At 45.0% G+C, this 24,400-nt stretch overlaps 1 protein-coding gene and 1 non-coding gene across 2 annotated transcripts in view; one reads left to right on the top strand and one right to left on the bottom strand.

The window, feature by feature from the left end:
* Positions 1-24,400, top strand: part of Liph (lipase H) — a 71,654-nt gene that overhangs the window by 3,345 nt on the left and 43,909 nt on the right. The gene's annotated exons all lie outside the window — the stretch shown is intronic.
* On the bottom strand, positions 1,724-1,831 carry LOC131923009 (U6 spliceosomal RNA). Its single transcript, XR_009382467.1, has one exon. It is a non-coding gene; the product is annotated as a U6 spliceosomal RNA (small nuclear RNA).

Raw genomic sequence — 24,400 nt, forward strand, 5'->3', positions numbered from 1 at the left:
GAGTGCTTGCCTAGCAAGCGCAAGGCCCTGGGTTCGGTCCTCAGCTCCGAATTAATAAAAAAAAAAAAAAAATCCAAAGTGTCTTCTCAGACACAAATAACACTACTAATTGTGACCCCCTCTAAAATCAAAAGCAAATTACAGACTTTCAACATACAGTGGCACAGAATATATATTACCATTTCAAAAATGAAGAAGAGGCCATAGTGAGAAAATATTGGGCCAAAACAACACCAAAACCCAGCAGGGCAAACTCCAAATCCTGTAGCTCCATGTCTGATGTCAAAGATCTTCAGATCTCTTACTCTGCTTTCCGCTTTGCTGACTTCAGCACCTCTCTCTCTCTCTCTCTCTCTCTCTCTCTCTCTCTCTCTCTCTCTCTCTCTCTCGGTCTGGTTCTACTGCCTGTCTGCAGCTCTCCTTGGCAGATGTCCCACAGCTCTGGGACCTCTAACATCTTGGGGTCTCCAACACAATCCAGGTTTCAGTTTTATAGCTTCACACAATGACCTCTCAGGGCCTAAGTGTAGTAGGGACTCCCCTGCCACATGCCTGGCCTCAGTGGCTCTCAACTGCAGAGGCTGCCTGCTTGGGATGGAGCCTGGCACCCTCCTTGAATTACAATTGTGTAAGCTTTTCTTTGTTGCATGAAATATCTGTAGCAGGCTTTCTCTTGGGCCACCAACCAGCTCCTAAATCATGACACAGAGACTTATTAGTTATGAATGCTTGGTCTCATCCTATGCTTGTCCCACCAGCTCCGATAACTTAAATTAACCTGTTTCTCTTCATCTACATTTTGCCTCAGGGCTTTTTACCTTTCTTTCATTCTGTGTGTCCTACTTTCACTGCTCACTGTGTGTCTTGGCTAGCTGGCCCCAGGCATCTCCCTCTTTTTCTCCCTCATTCTCTCCTTTCTCCTCTTCTCTCCTCCTTCTTATTCTCTCTGTCCACCAGCCTCACCTATCCCTCTATTGGCCATTCAGCTTTTTATTAGACACAAAATGTTCATAAAAAAAAATGTTCTCTAGCCTAGTTGCTAATATTGTTCCCCTCGGAAGCCTCTTGTGCTGGGCCTCTATAGTCCACATTGTTCTTATCAGTATTGTTTTCCACGCTACTTACTACTACTACTAAGACGGCCCATTAGGCCCTGCTTATAGCAGTGAACCTCTTTCATAGTCCAGTCTTCCACATTCTCCCCCAAAATGACGTGGTCATACCTGACATAGCAATAGCCCACTTCTGTTTTAGCTGCTTTTATATTATGATAAAACACCATGATCAAGACAACTTATAGAAGAAATAGATTAGCAGTGGTTTTCCACCTTCCTAATGCAGCAACCATTTATCATAGTTGCTTGTGCTGTGGTGATGCCCAATCATAAAATTATTTTCGTTACCACTTCATAACTATAATTTTGCTACTGTTATGAATTGTAAATATATGATATGTAGATGACCTTAGGTGACCCCGTGAAAGGGTCATTCGACCCCTAAAAGAGTCATGACCCACAGGTTGAGAATTGCTGATCTAGGGCTTAGAGTTTCAGAGGGTAAGAATCCATGACCATCCTGGCAGGGAGCATGGCAGCAGGCAGGCAGGCATGGTGCTGGAGCAGTAGCTGAGAGCTCATGTCCATAGACCAAATCCTCAACTGGACTTGGCAGAGGTGTGTGTTGGGGGCAGGTAGTTTTTGGCTAGCTATATGGTCTTTTTTTTTTTTTTATAGAACGCTTCATAAATTTGCGTGTCATCCTGTGCAGGGGCCACGCTAATCTTCTCTGTATCATTCCAATTTTACATATGTGCTGCTGCCGAAGTGAGCACTAGCTACACGGACTTAAACACCCAACAGGAACGTGTAACCAGAGCCTTTTCTTCTCTTTCTTTTTCCCTCTTTTTTTTTTTTTTTTTTCCAGAGCTGAGGACCGAACCCAGGGCCTTGCGCTTGCTAGGCAAGCGCTCTACCACTGAGCTAAATCCCCAACCCCCCCCCCTTTTTTTTTTTTTTTTTTAAGACAGTCTCTCTACATAGCTCCGCTATCCTGGAACTCACCATGTAGACCATGCTAGCCTCTAACTCACAGCGATCCACCTGCCTCAGCCTCCCAAGTGTTGGGATTAAAGACATGTGCCAGTATGCTCAGCAGTGACTATGTTTTAGTAGTTCAAGGGACTGCACTCCCAGACACTAGACTTAAATCCACATGAGGTATGATTTAGACAATTATTTCTTACCATTGGTTTTCTTTCTGATTAAAAAAAAAGAAGTGTGCATATAGGACATCACGACCTTGGTTCAATTCAATACCACAGAACCTACCTGTAGCCTAAAACAGACCCCCTGTTGTTTTAACCTCAATATTAAATGTTGGCTAAATTTCTTTTTCTCCCTCTCTAGAAACCATCTGGGAGGTAGATCACACCTTGATTCCAGCAGCTATCAAATTGTCTGAAAGCAGATCTTGAGCCCTTCACTCTGAGTCCAGCCTTGGAGCCCAAAGGAGTGGATGGATGCTGTTGTGAGGCCATCCAGACTTTCTAATGGACCTTGACTCGGACATTTAAAAAAATGTCCTCTGTGGTCATATTTTATTTGTGCTGAAATGTGTTGATATTTTATTTGTGCTTTGATAAATAAAGCTTGCCTGGAGATCAGAGGGGAAAGGCAGCCATTTTAAGTAAACAAAGTCAGGCAGCACATGCCCTTAATCTGATCACTTAGCAGGCAGGGTCTCTGTGTGTTCAAGGCCATACTAGGGAACAGAGCCAAGCGTGGTGACACACACATTTAATCCTAGTACCAACCATAGATACCTGAAGGTCTGTACAGACAGACAGTGATGAGGAAGTAAGGTAGCTGGGCTAAGATAGACAATGAGAGGGCAGAAAAGCAAGGCATATAAAGGTGTGGGTAGACAGGAAGTAGCTCGCTTTTAGAAGCTGCAGAGTTGGTGAGATAAGGTTGGCTGGTAGCTTTTCCTATTTCCCTGATCTCTAAGGCTTTCACTCCTATATTTGGCTCCATGTTTTTTATTTAATAAGACCATTTAAAAATTCATCTACAGTCCTCTGTTCTGTCTCCTGGGTTTCTGCCTAAGGCTTGTGTTAACTCATTCCTGTTCCTAGATAAATGAAATCTTTTCTCTACTCAAAGGGTTCCATTCTTACCTTTATTCCTCCCCTACATCTCTATTCAGCCACCAATCACGGTGTTCCTTTCTTCCCTGTGCCTGCCTGTTACATAAATATAACCATTGACGCAACTTTCAGGTGCCCTAGATAGGCCCCCTGGAGGGGCATCACAACTGCCACGCCCAACGACCCCACCAGCAGTCAGAATCCAGATTCAGTCATTGCCCCAATTCTCTAAATAGCTATGTAGAGAATGTTAGTGTTACCACTTCAACATGGAGGTGATGAGGACAAGAGATAGAAATGAGACAGGGCAGTTTAGGGATGGGGCCTCAAATAGTGTCCTTGTTAAAGGCTGAAAATACTTGGTCCTTTCCTGGCTGGAGGCCAGAAATTCCAGAAGTGTTTGGGGACTCTGATCCATGGTCTAGTTCCTAAATGATTTGAGATGCCTCTTGACAGGTGGAAATGTTATAGAAAGAGTCTCTCATATTTCTCTAGTCTGAATGGGAACATGTCATTGCAACAACTCAAACATAGAAGAGTTGGGCAAGTTGATCATCTGGCTAAGGGACCACCCGCTCTGGAAGGCAGAGCCACCTTCATTCATGCTGAAAGAAAGAAGAAATAATCATCCCTTCAATGAGATAATGTACTTTTGCCTTTGCAGAATTCCTAACTCGTAGTGCGTTGTATGATACTTTGTTTGTGTTCTGACAAATAAAGCTTGCCTGGAGATCAGAGGGCAGAGCAAGCTACTAGTTAACCATGGAGGCCAGGCAGTGGTGACATACACCTTTAATCCCAGCACGTGGGAGGAGGAAGCAGGAAGATCAGGAGTTCAAAGCCATCTTGGGCTACACGAGACTAAACCAGTTTAAAAGAGAAACAGAGCCGGGTGGCGGTGGAACACATTTTTGATCCCAGCACTTGGGACCTCATGCCTTTAATCCCAGCACAATCGGGAGATGGAGGCAGGAATTGATAAGGTGGGTGTGGAGACAGGATCTTGGGCCCATTCAGCCTGAGGGTTTGTAGAGACAGAAGTCCCCCAATTTGGTCTGAGATTTTGTAGAGGTGAGAAGTCTCTGGTGGCTGGCTGCTCTGCTTCTCTGATCTTTCAGCGTTCACCCTGGATATGTGACTCCAGGTTTTTATTGTTAAGACTAATTAGGATCACGCTTCACTAGTGCAGTCCCTGTGAGCTGCCATGAGGTTCTGTAGGGCTCTCCTGCGTTAGAACTCAGAGAGGCACAACTTGCCCTTCCCTTCTCTTCTCTTTTTTTTTGGGGGGGGGGGTGCTGACCAGAACCTAATCATATGTTTTCTGGAACTCTGGGATTCCTTATTGTTTCTCTGAAGCATCCCTATCCCACTCCCACCCCCTCCACTTTTGCTGTGCAGCTGATTGTCTGCCACATGTGACATGGCTCTCTGTCCCCCTCTTAAATTCATGCCTAGGAATCTGTAAGAAACTTCTCTCTAAACTCGCCTTTTGTGGTACATGAGTTTCATTCTTCAAATTCATGAGACAAGAACCTGAAAGTCTCTGGCTCAGAGTGGTTTGGGTGGTGATCAAGTTTCAGGACCCTACCTCCCTGAAGGGACTCTGGCCAGCTCCAGTGTGGCGAACATGGCTCTAACAGGCCTTGCCCATCTCCCCCATACCCTCTACCTTGCTAAAAACTGTTAAATCTCATTTTAAAGCTAGTCCCCAAGGTCTATTCTATACCCTTGTTTGGTCAATCCCTCCTCCTGAGGCTGACTACCAAGGTCCACCTGTCAAAGTATTGAAGTCCTGCAATCAAAAGCCCCCTTCGGCTCACCTAATTAACATGACTAATCAAAATTAAACACCTCATCCTAACATGGGGTTTCCCGTTGTATCTGTATAAACCGCCATTTTCCTATGGGCCACGTCTGTCTCCCCTCTATCCAGAGGCGGTCCTTTGTGCCTCCGGAATAAATACCCCTCCCCTCTCCCTTGTTCCTTTTCCCTTCTCCCTCTTCCTCTGTCTCCTGTCTTTGTCCCTTATTCCTGCCCTCTGTCCCCCTGGGGCAAATAAATTTCCTTTGTGCCGAGAACTTGGTCTTGGGCGTCCTGAGCAGATAATTTTCCTTTCACTCCTCAATAAAGACTGTGTTGTTCTTGGAGACATCTAATATAATATCACCCTACACCCCCCACCCCACCCCCAGCTGAGGACCGAACCTAGGGCCTTGCAGCAAGTGCTCTACCACTGAGCTAAATCCCCAACCCCAGCACCTGTACATTTCTACAACAGCTAGAGAATACAAACAACCTAGATGTCCATCCACTGATGAACAGATAAGGAAAGTGTGGAACGTATTTGGTCCGATGGAACCTCCAGCTCACTCCAGTTTGACCCAGGAAAGCCCCATTCCTCTCCAAACCCTACCTTCTCAGAGAATCGCCAACAAAGAAAAGGCGCCAAAAAGCCCAGTTCCACATTCTTGGCGGCTACAGCAGCTCCTAGCATGAAGTTGACTGCCACCCAAGCCACCACGTAAAGTGCGCAGCTTTTGACCATACGTGGGCACAAACCCAGCCTGTGGCAGGCCCATCATCACCCCTCGCCTACAGGGTATATAAGCTCCCGCTTTAGTTCAGGAACGTGTGACTTCTCCTGCCTTGATTTCTGGGGGCTGAAGAACTCGCCCAGGAGTTGCTTTGCTCAAATAAACCTGTCCTTTTACTTTTCAATTCGGCTTGATCTGGCTTTCTGCGTTGGCAGAGAAACCTATTATTGCGATACAGAAAACCTATTAATATTCACAATGGAATTATTACTCAGCTGTAAAGGAAGAAAATGAAATGATGACATTTGCAGGTAAATGGTAGAATTGGAAAAAAATTATACTGAGTGATGTCACCTAGGCACAGAAAGACAAATGCCACGTTCTCTCATGTGTGGATCTTTGCTTCCAATCTTGTTTTGTATGTTTAACCTGGAGTACTGTGGAAGCCAGAAAACTAGAAATGGGCCACTGCGGTGGATAATTAAGGGAGAGAGACTGGTAAGATACAGGTAGAAGATAGAGCGGGGAATCCTGCGGTGGAGAGTCGAGCAGGAAGAGGGTGGGAGGCGTGTAAATGAAGGGTGGACCGGAAGCTTAACCAAAATGCAACCTAGGATCTTCCAACCCTAGGAAAACATTTCAGGCTGGGCGGTGGTGGCCCACGCCTTTAATCCCAGCACTCGGGAGGCAGAGACAGGTGGATCTCTGTGAGTTCGAGGCCAGCCTGGTCTACAGAGCGAGATCCAGGAAAGGTGCAAAGCTACACAGAGAAACCCTGTCTCAAGAAAAAAAAAAAAAAGAAAGAAAAGAAAAGAAAAACATTTCAGTGACAGGGACAGAACACAGGTAAGGTGACATGAAAGAAGAGGGAATACAGTAGGAGTTAAATGCCTAAGTGGGGATAGAGGGATTGAGGGGAGGAGAGGGTAGGGGGTTGGTTACCGACACTTAGTCTTCAAGAAGAAACCCTGTGGAAACCCACTAGTTTACAAGCTATTAAAAACATACAGGAATTTTAGAAAGGGAGTTTGGACAGATACTTTTTTGAAAATAATATATTTATTTGTATTTTATGTGCACTGGTGTTTTCCCTGCATGTGTCTGTGTGACAGTGTTGGATCCCCTGGCAAATCGTGAGCTGCCACGTGGGTGCTGGGAATTGAACCTGGGTCCTTGGGAAGAACCAGCAGTACTCTTAACCACTGAGCCATCTCTTTGGGGCAGAGACTTTTTATTTATTTTTTTTTATTTTATTTTATTTATTTATTTTTTTTTTTTTGGTTTTTCGAGACAGGGTTTCTCTGTGTAGCTTTGCGCCTTTTCCTGGAACTCACTTGGTAGCCCAGGCTGGCCTCGAACTCACAGAGATCCACCTGTCTCTGCCTCCCGAGTCCTGGGATTAAAGGCGTGCGCCACCACCGCCCGGCAGGCAGAGACTTTTTAAAAAGGCCTTCTTGATCCCTGCCTTTGCCCGCCCCCCCTTTAAAGAGCAGTGAAGGACATTTTGCATACTTGACCCCCCCCACCCCCCATGAATTTTCTTCTAGGAACCAATTCTTCTGGTACTCAAGAAAACTCTTCTCTTTATCTGTGGCTTTGTTCTCCTTCCATCTGCTATGCCAAAGGGGTTGATGTCTTTCTTATCCTGGATTTCATTACAGAACTTGCCCATTGAATGAAAAAAAGAAATAAAAAGGAAAAGAATAAGAACATGACTACGCCTAGGTACAGTGGAGGAGAAGGTTTGTTATAGATAAAAAGGAGGCAGAGGCAGAGACATCTGGGAGAGTCCAGGGTGGACATGACCAGACTGAGCTGGGCCATGTGGAGAAGGCAGGAAGGGGAGGGAAAGGGAAGAGGGGTAACTAGGTGCAGCAGCCATGAGGCCAAAGGTACAAACGAGCTGGTAACTATATGGTTGCATTACCAGGCAGGAGCAGCCCAGCCCCCTGGGCTGTAGAGTTCAGGGGAGGGGGGCAGGGTATGCCAGCCAGGACGGCTCTGTAACACGTAGGGGCCGAGGGATGCGGGAGAACCTGCGGCCAGGTCCTCTTTGATATGTTAAATAGGCACGGGTTTGAAACCTAATACTCATGATGCCTGAAGAGAGCTCATCCTGCCCCTGTGGAGAAATAATACCTGGCCCTGTCAGCCGGCTCCCAGCGTCTCAGATCTGAGGGCTGATTAACTATTTATGAAGTGAAGGGCCTATGCTGGGCCCAGATGAGCATTTGCTGTTTCTCTTTCCTCTCTTTTCTTCTCAGGGCTGACTTGTCCTTTGTCCGGCCTGTTCAGCATCCTGCATTTTTTGTATGTTTGCCCCTTCCCGTTACAGGCCCCTCAGAAGTGCTGTCCTTTAGGACCTAGCCATTTCTCTCACACGGGGAGCCCTCCTCCCTCCCCTTTCTCTCCTGCTATTTTCAGGGTGACTGTCTTTTCTGATCTTTTATTTCTTGCTGTTGGTGTTTTGTTGCGATAAATGTTTATTGTTGGTCCTAGTATTGTGAAAGATAAGTTAAGTTTCCGGGTTTTTGTTTTTCACTTTTGTTTTTGAGATTTTGCAACACGGTCTTGTGTAGCTCAAACTGTTCTCAAATTCGATATGTAGCCAGGGTGGCCTGGCTTTTCTACTTCCCAAGTGCTCGGTTTATAAGTGTATGCCAACATGCTCAGCAAGTTTCCTTTTCTGCTACTGATTTTCTTTAAAAAAAAAAAAAAAAACAAACAAGATTTACTTATTTTTAATTTATGTATATGGGTATTTTTCCTGCATGTATGTCTGTGGACTATGTGTATGTATACAGTGCTTGCAGAGCCCAGAAGAGGGCCTTAGATCCTCTGGAACTGGAGTCATAGATGGTGTAAGCCACATGTAAGCACTGGGAATTGAACCTGGGTCGTCTGGAAGAACAGACAATGCTCCTAACCACTGAGCCGTTGAAAGGACCAAGCAGAAGCCATAACAGGCTGCTTAGTCTTCTCTCAGAGATCAGGCCTCAATTTCAGTTTCCTGAGACTTGAGCAAGCAGTTTCTGGGAGGGCCATGAACAAAAAAAAGACAGTCCTTGCAGTAGCTCCCTTTCTGCACGTACTCTGACTGCTCAAAGTTCAGCCAGATGTTTACTCTCTGGGGCCCCTCACCAACTTAGAGTTATGTGCAGTACGTGCTTGGCCAGCCAGCCCCCATGGTGGCTCAAAGACAAAGCCTGGGACTTGTGCTGGACTGCCCCCAAAGTAATAAATTGTAACCACCAACCAGTAAATTCAAAGGTTACATACCCTCACCCAATTAAAAGAGAACAGAGATAAAAATAAACCAATCCGAGTTGCACCCGTGCAAAACTCCCCCAACCCCCCTGAAGGGCTTGTGGATTTTGCCTTTAAAAAGCTAGCCACACAAAGAAAAAGCAAGTTCCTCCTGGCCTCACGACTTGATTGAGTGCTTTGGATCGAGCTTCCCTGCCCGCGGCTTGTAAACAAACAGAAATAAACCATGCTGTTGCATTCTGAACCTAAGGTCTGTGGTGGAGTCTTTGGGGTCCCAATCTGGGCATAACACCGTATCTTCAGCTCCCATATTTTTTATTTTTAACACTTATTTTAATTTTAAAGTTATGCATTTGTGCCGGGCTGTAGCATGAATCTTAAAGGTACTTATTAATAAAATCAAACCTGAGCCAGGTATTGGGGTGAATGCTGAAAGGTCAGAGAAGCAGAACAAGCCACAGCCACCTCACCTCGCCAGTTCCTTTGCTGATCCTGTTTCCTCAGACTGGAAGCCTCTGAGTCCTCATATCCGAATGGCTCTCAGCTGAACTGCTGCTCCAAAGCCCGAAAGCTTAACCAGCCAAATGCTTAACCAGCCAAATGTCTCTGGTTTCTGGTCCTCACGCCTTATATACCTTTCTGCTTTCTACCACCACTCCCTGGAATTAAAGGCTTGCTTTCTGGGATTAAAGGTGTGAGTCTATAGGCAGTGGTGGCACACGCCTTTAATCCCAGCACTGGAGAGGCAGAGGCAGGTTGATCTCTGTGAGTTCGAGGCCAGTCTGGTCTACAGAGTGAGTTCCTGGACAGCCAGGACCGTAACACAGAGAAATCCTGTCTTCAAAAACAAAAACAAAAAATTCAGTCTGGACTAGATAGGATGTTTCAAGCCAATCTGAGCTACATAGCAGACCCATACCAAAAGTGTACACACACACACACACACACACACACACACACACAGATACACGCACACACACAGAAAGACAGACACATACACAAACACAGAAAGACACAGACACACACACACACACACACACACACACACACACACACACACACACATTTTGCTGTCTCTAAGGAAAGTCAGCAAGACAAAGTTGAAAACCAAAGACAGTGAAGAGAGGTGTCTCGGAGAGAATATCCAGTGGACCAAGCAGCTCCAGATGGTTCTTGACCATTCCAAATGAGGAATGGTCACAGAGGTGACCTTCCAAACTGTGGGACTTTTCCATGGAGTTGCTTCTCACATGGACAGGCCTGTGCCTGCCTCAGGTATTCCCTGGAGATTGTTGAATGACAATTCTAGATTCTTGTGATCAGCCCTGGGGAAGCCAGCTACAAAAACTAAAGCAAGCCAGCTACAAAAAACTGAAACAAGTCTGGCACTAATAAATATCTCTGTCAGATCCAAAGGAAACCCCATTTCCCCAAATCCGGAAATGCAGCCCTAGGCTATAGGAACATTCCTCAGGAACTTGTGAAACTGGTTCCCACTAGCCAAAAAGAGTCATTCTTCTATCACGAAAAGGACATAAGGCTGTGCCATTAACTATGCTTGTGGTGCTTCTCAACAGACCTAGGTCCATGATAGCCTCCAGGCTCTCTCAGCCCCTACTCACAGATCCTTTTTATACACTTCAAAGCCTCCACTACTCAGCTCACAGGCTCTCCTTCTACCAGGTACTGGTGCCATGCAGACTCGGCTGGCAGCGGCGGTGTGGCACAATGAAAAGTTACTCACACCATGCAGACACGGCATCCACATGGAAAGTTATATTATTAAAGGGGGAGAGGAGAGGGAGAGAGAGGAAGGGAAAGAGAGAGAACAGAGAGAAAAGGAAAGTGGAGGTGCATGCAACCTCGTGGAGAGAGAGAGGGAGAGAGAGAGGAAAAAGAAAAAAAAAGAAGGGGGAGGAGTTTTTCCCTCTTAAAGGGGCTTTACCTACGATGACATCAGGATGCTGGGCAGAAGCCCAAGGGGCAGGCCGTTCAGGTGTTCAGCGAACACCCACTCTCCTTATAACCCTGGAGATTTCTCCTCATCTCCTCTACTCTCTGCTTTGCTGAGAGACAGCCTCGGCAGTTTGGAACAAACTTTTTCCTCTTCCACCCACAGAGGTGCAAACCACCCATTTTGGTTTCTTTACTGCACTCCTTGTGTTAAATTTTGATATAACAGTTCAAGATTTAAATGAATCTAAAGTACATGGTACCAAAAGATGATTCATCAGATAATAGGCATTCCTCCAACTTCATTAATTTTTGTTTGTTTTAGAACTTTTAATAAGAAAACGCAATTTGCCTCTGCCTTATTTGTTTTCACAGTCCTCAGAATTTCTCTGTAACACTCTGTGACTTTTCAAAGATCTGGGTATGCACTGTTTTTGTGTATTTATTTTTGAGGTAGAGTCTCTCTCTGTGTAGCCAAGGCAGACTTTAAACTCTAGAGCCTCCTGCCTTAGGGGTTAAAGGCATGTGCCACTACACTCATCAGATTTTAATTACTACACTGTAAGGAATTCATGCTTTCTTTTTGTTTGTTTTGTTTCTGTTTTTTTGAGACAGGGACTTTCTGTGTAGGCCTGATTATCGTAGAACTCACTCTGTACACCAGGCTGGCCTCAAACTCAGAGATCCACCTGCCTCTGCCTCCTGAATGCTGGAATTAAAGGCATGCACCACCACCACACAGCTTGGAATCCATGCTTTCTAAACACATAGCTTGATGGCATGAAAAATGTATTTGTTTTTTGTTTTTGTTTTCCATGAAGTGAGACTCTCCACTCCCTATGTTGACCAGGCTGGGAACTCAGAGTGATTCTGGGCTCAAATTATGCTCCTGTTTGGCCTGCCCACTGCCCCGTGGCTTGAGCAGGTGGAAGGCAGCCCTCTAGTAGGCCTGCTAGGCTGAGCAAGTGTGTGGTGGAGAGAAGGGAGAGAAAGAGAAGCAGAGTGGTTTGTGCACTATGAAGCAAGGTAGAACTGGAGAGGCAATGGTGACGGTGAGGAACAGCCTGATGTGAGAGTCCTGTACTGCCACCTGAGACCATGGGATGTCCGGATCCATTCTGCCGCTGAGGATCATGTCTGGGTCTGTGGCTCTACCACAGCTGGGTTCTACATTGAAGTCTGTTATGGCTGTTACCCACCACAGGCCATGTCTGTGGTCTGGGCTGCCACTCAAAGCCAAGTTGGTGTCTGAGTACCCATGCTGAGCTGGTCCTGCCCTTTCTGGCCCCAGTGGTGTGGGCACAGGAGAGCGGGCAGGCTGACCGACTTAGCTGCCACCCAGACCCAGACCCAGATCCAGGGCTTTAAATTGGTTCACCCCAGACGCAAGATTGTAAACATCAGTAGCAAACTTCTGCCCTCTGGGGTTCTCCCATTGTGCTGTAAGCCTGTATTTAAGGTTTCCTCCCTCTTTCAATAAATGACATTAGGCATTCTGCTGAGGTGAATGACCCTCTGTCTTTTGTCTCTGTTTTTCGATTCACAGCCCCTAGCTAGGACTTGGTGAATGGGTGGTGGTAGCACGGGCGTTATCGCTACACACCCCAACATCTTCCCCATCTATGAGCTGCTGGAGCACGCGAAGGGGCCTGAAGGGGCTGGTCCTGTGGAACCATAGATGCAGGATCTCCATGACTGCAGGATATCCCAAAGGGGTCTTGGTAAGGGTCCAGTATTGATGGTGTAGCAGAAGCCAGAGGCCTTAACCAGACCAATGACTCATTGCGATGAATATTTGCAAGTAAAACTGTTTGGGCAAAAGGGTATACTATGTGACACTCCACAGCTCCAATGCCACTGTGATAAATGAATATGTGATGGAGAGGTGGGAAAGATGGAGGATCAGAGTGTTACATGCACAGAAGGACTGCAGATGGGACAGCTGTGATGGGTTTGAGAGAGGACTGTGGTTGACAGAGGAGTAGAGCAGGTCATGCCCAGAGGTCTGAAAGATGTTTTTATTTTATTTAATTAATTATTTATTTATTTTTTGGTTTTTTGAGACAGGGTTTCTCTGTGTAGCTTTGGAGCCTGTCCTGGAACTCACTCTGTAGCCCAGGCTGGCCTCGAACTCACAGAGATCCACCTGCCTCTGCCTCCCAAGTGCTGGGATTAAAGGCGTGCGCCACCATCGCCCGGTTTATTTTAATTTTCTTTTGCGGGGGAGGTTTCAAGGGTGGAGGAGGGATATGAAAGAACTGGGAAATGAGTGGGACTGGGGTGCGTGATGTAAAATTCCCAAAGAACCGATAAAAAATAATGTTAAAAAATTTATTTTTGAGATTATAATATAATTACACCATTTTCTCCTTCCTCTCCCTCCAAACTCTCCCATATAGCCTTGTTCCTTATCAAATTAATGGCCTCTTTTTTCATTAATTTCTGTTACATACATATATGTACTTTTATGAGACAAGGTCTCCCGGAGAACCTAGGGCTAGATTGGCTGGCGAGCCCCAGGGATCCTCCTGTCTCCCCATCTCCTGCTGAGATTACAAGTACCAGCATACCCCGCTTCTTGTGTGGGTTGTGGGATTTTTACTAGGGATCTGAACTTAAGTCTCCGTGTTCATGTGGCATCAATTCATTGACTGAACCTTCTCCCCAGCCTCCAGCCATTGAAACTTAGTGACACCGTGTCTCAAAATAAAATTTGAAAAGGGTTGAGAGTCTAGCTCATTGGCGGGGATCTCGGGGGCCTACGTTCAATTTCCCTGTACAGAACGAAAGAAAGGAAGGAAGGAGGGAGGGAGGGAGGGAGGGAGGGAGGGAGGGAGGGAGGGAGGGAAGAAAGAAAGAAAGAAAGAAAGAAAGAAAGAAAGAAAGAAAGAAAGAAAGAAAGAAAGAAAGAAAGGCAGAGGAGGTGTTCAGTGGTGGAATGCCTGCTGAGCACGTTCAAGGTCCTGAGTTCAGTCCGCAGCACAGCAAAAATAAACAACACGGTCCTGCCGCAGCCCCGGAGCGTGCTGATGTTGGAGGTCCCTGTTACCATCAAAGGCCATTCAGATGCCCAGAATCTGGGCCCACACCTGGGAGGGTGAGGGGTGAGGGGAGATGTGGGAGGCAGTGCCGGAGAGCTCCCCCAGGTGGTAACGATGAGGGAAAGCTGGCAGGCTGACCAATCCAGCCCAGAACCTGTGAGTTGGCCCACCCCAACATCCACCTCATCTATGAACTAGAGTGTGTGAAGGGGCCGGATCCAGAGCTGCAGGACCTCCATGACACAGGGCTACAACAGGATATCCAAGAGGAGCCCCAGTGAGGGCCCAGTGAGAAGGCAGAGGGCTGGAACCATCCAATGACTCTGCAATGAACACTTACAAGTGAAGGTGGACTAAAGGGTGTCAGTGCGACTCCCTGTGTCACACCACGGCTTCCAAGCGGAGAGTCTGTTGTTGTTTGTTTTATTTTTTGTTTTTACTTTTAAATTTTGTTTTGGGGGGAGGTCACAAGGGCAGAGGGCAGAATCCAGGGCACAGGGTGGCAAGAGGGATCAAGACGCATGATGGGAAACTCACAAAGAATAAAAAGTTAAAAAAAAAAAATAAACAACAAAACAAAATGAAATTAAATTAAATAGAACTGAAAACTGTCGAGGGGGCCGGGCTCAGCAAACAAAACAAAACTGGAGGAAAAAACAAACCAAAAAAGCCCCAGAACTGAGAACTATTTAAAGGAAGAAGTGGGGGGGGGGGGAATGTATGGCTTGGGGAGTAGAAATCTAATCTCTTTGCCGTTTATGAGTTGAGAGACTGACTCATCTTTCTGAACTTGAGAGACAAGCAGGCTGACCAAAGGGTGTCACAGTGAGTCATACGACAGCGTGGCCCTAGACCAGGATGGGTGGGGACACAGGCCACCTTTTCTGGTTGTCAAAAAAGAGAATAACAAAACTACCTCTCCCCGGCTCCATCACACCTCCATACCTGCCTTTCCGGTCCACATAGTAGAGGTTGGTCTGCCACTTTCTACTCTGCTCTCTGTGGTGAGTGGGAAAATCGGGGGTGGGGGAAGCAAACACATAATATATACTCTAGGTTGGAGAGGCAGATGAGGTGATTCATGTATAGTCCCGGCAACTGGGAGGCTGAGGCAGACGGGTCAGGAGTTCAGTGCCAGCTTTGGCTTTATAGCAAGTTTGAAGCCAGCATGGGCTATGTGGGACTCTGTCTCAGAAGACAACACTAAGCGATGATGGTGATGATGGTGATGATGACGATAGGTTGGACTGAGGAGATAGTGATATCTGTGAGTTGTAGTCCCTTATTAGGGCCATCAGACTGAGAGAATCTTGGTTAGCTAATGGAGATAAAGACAGGGCTTCCTTAGAATACCTTTAGATTAATGTTCTTTCAATGACTGTAAGAGTTGACCCACTTTTGTAAGTTTTAAAAACACATTTTACTTTGAAATAATTGTTGGTTGGTAGGAAGTTGCAAAAACAATGGAAGAAGGTCCTTGTGTACCCACCCAGTTTCCCATCAGCACATCTTACGTAAGTAATAAGGTCCTATCAAACTAGAACCAGAACGTGGACATTGGCACAACCCAGAGACCTAATTTAGACTCTGTCCGCATGACATGCACACGTGTGCCCACGTGTGTGTTTCTCTGCAATCTCATTGCATGGCTTTCTGTAATCACCCCTACAATTAAAGTGCAGAAGTGTTCTACCATTAAAGGAGCCCTTGTGGGGCTAGGGTGACAGCTCAGCTGTAGAGCTCTCACTTAGTGAGCCTAAGGCCCTGGATCCCATCCCCAGCCACAGAGCAGATAAGACTCCTTGTGCTGCTTGGTTACACTCACACCTACTCTACTCTCCCCCACCTTTGGGGTGTTTTGTTTTCCAATTATACACTTGATATGTCTTATTACAGTGTCAACATTTTTACTCATCTAAAAAAGAAAAAACACGTTCCTCCATTGGTTCTTTGCTATTTTGAATGGTGGAAGGAAAACGGAGCCCCCAGACATGAAGTTAGGGGACCTTCTGTGTCCTAACCATTAACAAGAGAGGACGGCTCAGCAGGATGGCCCTTATCCCTATATGATTGGCTAGTTTCCCCCTAAAAATTACATTGGCTAAGTCCAGATAAGCACTCAAAACTGATAGGAACTCAACAAATATTTATCAGGTAGCTACACTTACCCAGCAGGGAGGGGCACATTCCAGGGCGGGTTCCTTAAAGAGACAGAGCAATTCTCTGTTTTCAAGTGAGCAAGGCTTAGAGCAAGTGCAAAGTAGAAAAGCTGGCAGCCGTCCATCGGAGTTTCCCAACGACAGTTCCTTAGTTCGTTTCCAAACAGGACACACTAGCAAAACACACTGTGGTGTGTTCCTGCAGTGTTCACGAAAGGACTTGAAGGAGGTCCCCATTCCTCAAGTCCATCTTAAAGGCCCCTTCTCAGCTCTTCAGCCTTCAGAGGGAGGGGACCGTGCCAGCCGTATGGCAGGGAAGATAGTAAACAGAGTTACCAAATGGTGGGAACAATTACCTTGGCGGTAGGCACAGTGCGGAGGACTCAGCTGCAATACCTCATTTAATCTGAGTAATAACCCTGCGCCTGATCTTATCCTCACTTCATGGTTGAGAAAGTTGAGACATACAGAACTTAAATGTTTTATCTATTGAGGCCACACACATAGTCAGAGGAGGATAAGGGATCTGCACTCAGATCAGGGGACCAGCGCCAGCAGCCTTCGCCTTCCTTAGGTCTCAGGTGTGATGCAGAAATGGACACATGCTTTCTGTTTTCCATTTGAAGAGGGTCTTGCTATGGAGCTCAGGCTGACCCTTGAACTTGGTATCGCCTTGCCTAGCCTTCTTATCATGCATGCCCCTCTGTACTGTTAAAAAGCCTCCTAAGTGGTTCCCTGGACAGCAGCTAGGTACACTCTACTGCTGAGCCCCCCTCACCCACAGTCTCCTCCTAGAGCAGGGTTAGTTACTTCTAGTGCAGACATTAGAAAGATGTAGATCCCATCATTTTCTTAAAGAGAATTGAGTGGGTGAGACTGCATAGGGGTAGATATTCCTTCTTGCCCCCAGGTGTGAGGAGAATGTGAGCTCCATCTCCAAGATTTCCAGATGCAAAGAGAGGACCAAGCACGTTTGTCCTCTGACCTCTGCTGGGGAGAACAGGGACCACAACACACTCACTTGCCTACCCCCAATAAATAAATAAATAAAATTTAGCCAGGCAGTGATGGTGCACGTCTTTAATCCCAGCACTTGGAAGGCAGAGGCAGGTGGATCTCTGTGAGTTTGAGGCCAGCCTGGTCTACAGAGCTAGTTCCAAGAAAGCTAGGGCTGTTGTTACACAGAGAAACCCTGTCTCGGAAAAAAAAAAAAAAATTAAATTAAATAAGTTAAAAAATAGGTAAGATATAAAAGCAAAAAGTCAGCTTTGAGGGAGACAAGGACTCTGGATAGAAAGCAGTAAAAATAAGGTTAAGTACAAGAGGTCTTTAATCTGAGGCATGGATACATTTGTAAACACAGCCATAGAACTGAATTTAAAGAAATGTTATTAATAAAAATTTAAAGACTGTTCTGTGGAAAGCGTGCATGTGAGTTAACATAGAAAGTGGTTTGTATACACAGTCAGGGAGAATACTGACCGGATTTGTCATTTCATTCACAAGGGAGAAGGATCTCAAATTAGGTTGATTTCAACACACCAAGCCAAACGGCTAGTAAACCGCCCACGAAGAATGAAACTTTTACCCCGTCATCCTTCAAATGCAAATGAAACATTAACATATGCACTCATTGTGCAAGCTGAAAATCCCAGACCTTTTATTGCGACGAGGAGGAGCTAAAGATCCTGACAGGACCAGCAAGGTTGCGGCCCCTCCCTCAGGGACTTCCTGCTGTCCCGACTCGGGATTAGCCGAGAGAGAGCTCTCGGGGAGAAAGCCGGATTCTGCCAGGCTCTGCTGAATGGGCCACATCCTTGTGTTTGGGACACATGATTTCTTGAGAGTCCCTATGCTGAGGCTGTGCTTTCTTATCAGTTTGTTGTGCTTGGTGAAATCAGGTAGGTCATTTAGCCAATGCTTTTAAAAATTATTAATGGACTTTCAAAGTTCTATGTGAGCATTTTTGAGGCCAGGAGCTATGGGTAAAATGAACGTTCTTATATTAAATTTTTTCCCCTCAATCATAGAGGAATTGTCAAGCGTTTTTTCTTTGAATTAACTTGAAAAAGATATGGTAATATTAATTTGTGTCATAGCTAAATTGTGTCTTTCTACCTATAAGAAATTAAATAACATTTTTTTTGAAAATGTAAACATTTGTTTTATGATGCTTAAGGCATAGAAGGTTTTTTCATTTTTTTTTTCTTTTCATATTTTTAGCAAGGGTAAATTGTTATACTTTCATGTATTTAGGTGTATTTAAATCATTATTACAGAAAAACTCCATAATTTTATATACATAAGTTTCTTACAATGCTGCATGGTATACTTATAACTTAAAAATTATTCATTGCCAGGCTGAGGACATAGTTCAGTTATAGGATACATGCCTAGCACATGTGAGGGTCCGGGTTCAGTTTCCAATTAAAAAAAAGGTAATAAAAGCAAAACAAAAATCTTAATCTCCATGGTGAGCTAACAAAATGAAGTGAATAAACTCTCAGACAAGGAACCTACTTCCTTTTCACACAAAGCTTGTGACTGTGAATTCTGACAGCTTTTGTTTGCTTGCTTGTTTTTCGAGACACGGTTTCTCTGTGTAGCCTCGGCTGTCCTGGAACTCTTGTAGACTAGGCTGGCCTTAAACTCAGAGGTTCACCTGCCTCTGGGCTGGGATTAAAGGTCTGCATCACCACTGTCTGGGGCAGATATTAGACCTGTAACCTCTCAAGATCTATGGCTCATAAAAGTGTTATAGGTGATTTATTCTAAGGAAAACCTTTGGTTGGGGCAGCAGGGATGGTGCTAGGTTTTAAACCTAGGACCTTACACCCACTGGGCAAACACTCAACTACTGAGTTACATTTCCAACCCCAAGAACAACTTTAAAAATCAAACCTCAAAAGCAGACTAGATGGAGCAGAAATGTCTCTATTCCAGGATTGGATAAGGTTCCAAATATGAAACCATTTTCTATCCCATTTGCTTATTTATTTAATATGTGTGGGCACACAAGCCACAGTGCATGTGTGGAAGTCAGAGAACAACTTCTAGGAGTTGATTCTCTCCTTCTGCTGTGTGGGTCCTGGATAGAACTTAGGTGGTCAGGCTTGGTATCAGTTGCCTTTACCCACGAAGCCGTCTTGCTGGTCCAGTATTCAACTAATTTTTAACAAAAGTGATCTTTGGGGCTGAGAAGATGGTTCAGCAGATAGAGCGCCTGGAGGCTCTCCTACAACATGAACCCATGTTAGTGCCTAAGGCGTGTGGAGGCGCTTCTACAACACCAGAACTCTGGGCAGAAGCAGGATCCCTAAGCAAGCTGACCGGCTGGACTAGCTGAATCAGGGAGCTCTAGTTTCCAGTGAGAGACCCTTGTTGATGGTGGTTTTTTTACTCTTTTGTGGGGGGCTCGCCATCCAGTTCCCAAATAAATCACACACGGAGGCTTATTCTTAATTATGAATGCCCGGCCTTAGCTTGGCCTAGTTTCCAGCTAGCTTTCCTTAGCTTAAATTATCCCATCTACCTTTTGCCTCTAGGCTTTTCCCTTTATATTCCTGTATACCTTTGGTTCTTACTCTGTGGCTTGCTGTGTGGCTATGTGGCTGTGTGGCTGTGTGGCTGTGTGGCTGGGTGGCTGGGTGGCTGGGTGGCTGGGTGGCTGGGTGGCTGGCCCCTGGAGTTCTCCTTCTCTGGCTCCTAGCTCTCTAATCCTCTTCCTAGATTTCTCCTTCTATTTATTCTCTCTGTCTGCCAGCCCTGCCTATCCTTTCTCCTGCCTTGCTATTGGCCATTCAGCTCTTTATTCGACCATCAGGTGTTTTACACAGGCACAGTAATACAGCCTCGCAGAGTTAAACAAATGCAACATAAACAAAAGTAACACACCTTAAAATAGTCTACTACAGACCCTGACTCACTTTACGAGGTGGAGAGCGATTGAGGATGACACCAGTGAACCTCTGGCCTCCGCATGCACTAGCACACCCACACATGTGCACCCACACACAGGTGAACACGCATACACATAAACACACATGCCACACACAGATACATGTGCCAGAAAGAAGGAAAGGAAAAATAATCATTAAACTAATTCTGATGCTTTTCAGAAATGCCCAAAGATGTTTTAAAATTAATACGAAGGCCTGGTGAGATGGCCGAGTGGGTAAAAGCACCTGCTGTTCAAGCCTGGGAACTGAGTTGGAACCCCTAACCTATGGAAAGGTGGAAGGGGAACACTCAGTCCTCCCTGTGTGTGAGCTTGTGTATGCACACACACAATAATAATGATTTTTTGGACACATTTTCTTTTTAAAATTTTTCTTTTTATTTTTATGTGCATTGGTGTTTGACCTGTATGTATCTGTGAGGGAGTCATATCCACTGGAACTGGAGTTACAGACAGTTGTGAGCTGCCATGTAGGTGCTGGGAATTGAACCCTGGTCCTCTGGAAGAGCAGCCAGTGCTCTTAACTGCTTAGCCATGTCTCTAGCCCTTATAATAAAATTTTAGCCAGACAGTGGTGGCACATGCCTTTAATCCCAGCACTCGAGAGGCAGAGCCAGGTAGATCTCTGTGAGTTCGAGGCCAGCCTGGGCTACCAAGTGAGTTCCAGGAAAGGCGCAAAGCTACACAGAGAAACCCTGTCTCGAAAAAACCAAAAAACCAAAACAAAAAAAAAACCCTAAAATTAAAATTTTAAAAATTTAAAAATAAAATAATGCAAAGGATAAGATGGTAGAATTCAATTTTGTAAATCAATTTTGTAAAATTGAAACTGTTAAAAATCATAAAAGCATGCTGATAAATGAAACTTAGAACTGACCTAGAAAATTTATAATTAATTACATTAGGATTTATTTCTAGCCCACCTTGACAGCATCATTTCAAGTCTTTGTACAACCCTAGTGGTAAATAGTATTTTCCCAGTCTGTCACCCATGCCAACAGCTGTTAACTATTTAGCATCTACCATATGCCAAAGCTCTGGAAACCTCCTAAGAATTTATAATTCTTAGAACAACCCTGGCAGTCTGGGGGTTTGGGTAAAGTGAGTAAGGTGAATGACATTCCCCAGAAACAACATCTAAGATGAGGGAACACCAAAACTCAGGAACCAAGATAAGTGTTTTTAAATGTTTTGACATTTTATGTCTATGAGTGTCTTCCTGAATGTATTCTGTGCACCATGTGGATGCAGTGTCCACAGAGGCCAGAAGAGGGCATCCTATCTTCTGAGACGGGAGTTACAGATAGTTGTGAGCCACCATGTGGGCGCTGGCAATCAAACCCGAGCCCTCAGGAGGAGCAGCCAGTGACCTTAACTGCTGAGCCATCTCTCCAGCCTCATGTTTTTAACTTAAAAAATTACATTTAAGCCAGGCAGCAGTGGTGGCGCACGCCTTTAATCCCAGCACTCGGGAGGCAGAGCCAGGTGGATCTCTGTGAGTTCATGGCCAGCCTGGGCTACAGAGTGAGGTCCAGGACAGGCACCAAAACTACATGGAGAAATCCTGTCTCAAAAACAAAACAAAACAAAATTACATTGAAGTAATTAATTCATATGTTTATTTTTATTTATTTGTGTGTGTGTGTGCACGTGCATATATACACAAACACAATGTGCTAGTGGAATTCAGAGAACTACTTGCTGGCATCAAGTTCTTTCCTTTCCACTGTGAGGGTTCCAAACTCAGGTTACCAGCCTTAGCAAAAGGCGCCTCTACCCACTGAACCATCTAGTGACACTCTAATATGATATTTAAAATATCAAAAGTATTGCAAATAAATGCATAGTGAATAAAAGGTCAAAATTTACTTAAAGATAGGCTACTTTTTGTTTTATCGCCTATAAAAGTGCGTGGTGAAAAAGGTCATTTCTAATCAGCAACCTGTCCCTTGGTGGCCTGGGCTAGCTGTACTTCCTTGTGTAGCAGTTTATGAGTGTTGTTGACACTGTGTAAACAGATGAATCACACAGAGCTTCATTTAGAGAGTCCTTTCCCTTTTCTTTTCTTTATAGTAGAGTGTTGACGAACTGTTTTCAGTTGGTTCAAAATATCAAAAGATATTTGTGTGTGTGTGTGTGTGTGTGTGTGTGTGTGTGTGTGTGTGTGTGTGAATGTGGTGCTGAGGATTGAACCCAGGGCCTCACAAGTGCTGTGCACTCCTTCTGAGCCACATCTCAGCTCTTTAATGAGCATATTGAATTAATTTCCCTGTTGCTTTGACAACTTAAGGGAGGAAGAGTTTCTTTGGCTCGTGGTGTAAGAGGACGCTGTCCTCCGTGGTGGGACAGGCAGGGTAGCTTGGGACTCTGATGATGCTAGTGGAGCTTATGGTGCAGCTGTTATACCTGAACAGGTCCGGAAGCAGACAGCCGAGGCTGGAAGTGTGCCCAGCCTCTAATCCTTAAGGCGTGGCCCTCAGGAACACTTCCTTCAGCTAGGACCCACTTCCCAAGAATTCTACAGCCTCTTCAAACAGTGCCAACATTTGAGGACAAGTGTTCAAACATACGAACCTGTGGGAGACATTTCACATTCAAATAGTTACATTTGTGTAAGGACACAAGTTTTTGGCTTCAAATCCAACCTGCCTCATGTAGCATTGCCTGAGAAATTAGCATTATTATGGTCATTTTATAGATGCAAGCTAGAGGCACAAGAGAGGCTAGGCAATTGATTATGCCAGTTTACATAGCTACTGGATGGCGGGTTTGGATCTTAAACCCATGCTTTTCCCAAAACTGTGTTGTGTTTTTTATTTAAGACACTGTGTTGTTTTGGGTTTTTTTTTGTTGTTGTTGTTATTTTTAAGACACCGCACAAAGCAAACTTTGTAAGGAAGCAAAGGGTAAATACTTTCAGCTTTATGAGCTAATGCTCACGACTACTTAACTCGGCTAGTACAGCAGGAGAGCATCCATGGACTATGTACATGGACATGGCCAGATCATAAGAAAATGTGGCCTGATTTCGGGACAGTGGGATTTTGACTTGCCTAGCCTGCATGAGGCCCTGGGTTTGATCCCCAGCACTGCATGAACCAGGTGTGGTGTATGCACCTGTAATCCCAGCACACAAGAAGCAGAGGCAGGAAGATCAGAAGCTCAAGGTCATCTTCAGCTACATAGTAAGTTTAGGGCCAGCCTGGGCTACACAACATAAAAAGATTTTGATGATTGCCCTGATTTTCTACTTAAATCTGTTTCTTTTAACATAAGAAAGAAGGTCATAAATAATAATTATGCCACCTCTGAATAGAATGCAGACCTGTTCTCAAAGGTTATTGTATACACAGTCCATTTCATTGTAGTTTTACAGTTGTCAGAAATGTCATTTCAGGGTAAGTAGTCCAAAAAGAACATGCATAATTTCTCCTGTTTCAGGGAACTATGAGAGACAAGGTTAAAAAAGCTTGAAAAACCAGTTTAATATACTCTGTGGTTACCTACTTGTACTCTGAATAAACTTGACTTTGTAAGAAATCAGTAAAATAGTCCAAAAGTTGTTTGCCTTTGGGAAACATAAAATAGTTCATAACTTTAAATACACTAGCATAAATTAGAACATACAGAACTCTATGTGGGGAGCCTTTGAACACTTTTGTTTTTTGTTTTTGTTTTTGGTTTTGGTTTTGGTTTTTCGAGACAGAGTTTCTCTGTGTAGCTTTGGTGCCTGTCCTGGATCTCCCTCTGTAGACCAGGCTGGCCTTGAACTCACAGAGATCTGCCTGCCTCTGCCTCCCGAGTGCTGGGATTAAAGGCGTGTGCCACCACGGCCCGGCCACTTTTGTTTCTTACAGTGTCTGCTGTCCGTATGCTCTCCAAATTGCTGAGAATTTTGACTCCAACAAAAAGCTCCAGTACTAGGAACAAGAGCAACAGTAACGCAATACCTGACCCCAAGTAGCTTAAGCTCATTTGTGACGTGGCCCAAGATACAAAAACTCATGTTTTCTTTTTAAAGTGCTTACTTCTGGGAACCGAAGATGGAGCTTGGTGGTGCAGTGCTTGTCTCACATGCATAAGACCCGAGCTGGTCCTCAGGACTGAAAGTTTAGTAAGTGGACTGGAGAGATGGCTCACTGGTTAAGAGCACTTCTTGCTCTTCCAGAGGACCGGGGTATGGTTTCTCCTATCACCCACATGGCAGCTCATAGTCATTTGTAACTCCAAGTTTCAGGGGATCCGATGCCCTCTTCTGACCTCTGCCGACACCATGGTACATTTATAAAATATTGTTTTAATTAGGAAAAAAGATAATTAATTAATAAACAATAAGTTTAAT

Source organism: Peromyscus eremicus, chromosome 12 (assembly GCF_949786415.1).
Source record: "Peromyscus eremicus chromosome 12, PerEre_H2_v1, whole genome shotgun sequence".
In the NCBI taxonomy this organism is placed as follows: Eukaryota; Metazoa; Chordata; class Mammalia; order Rodentia; family Cricetidae; genus Peromyscus; species Peromyscus eremicus.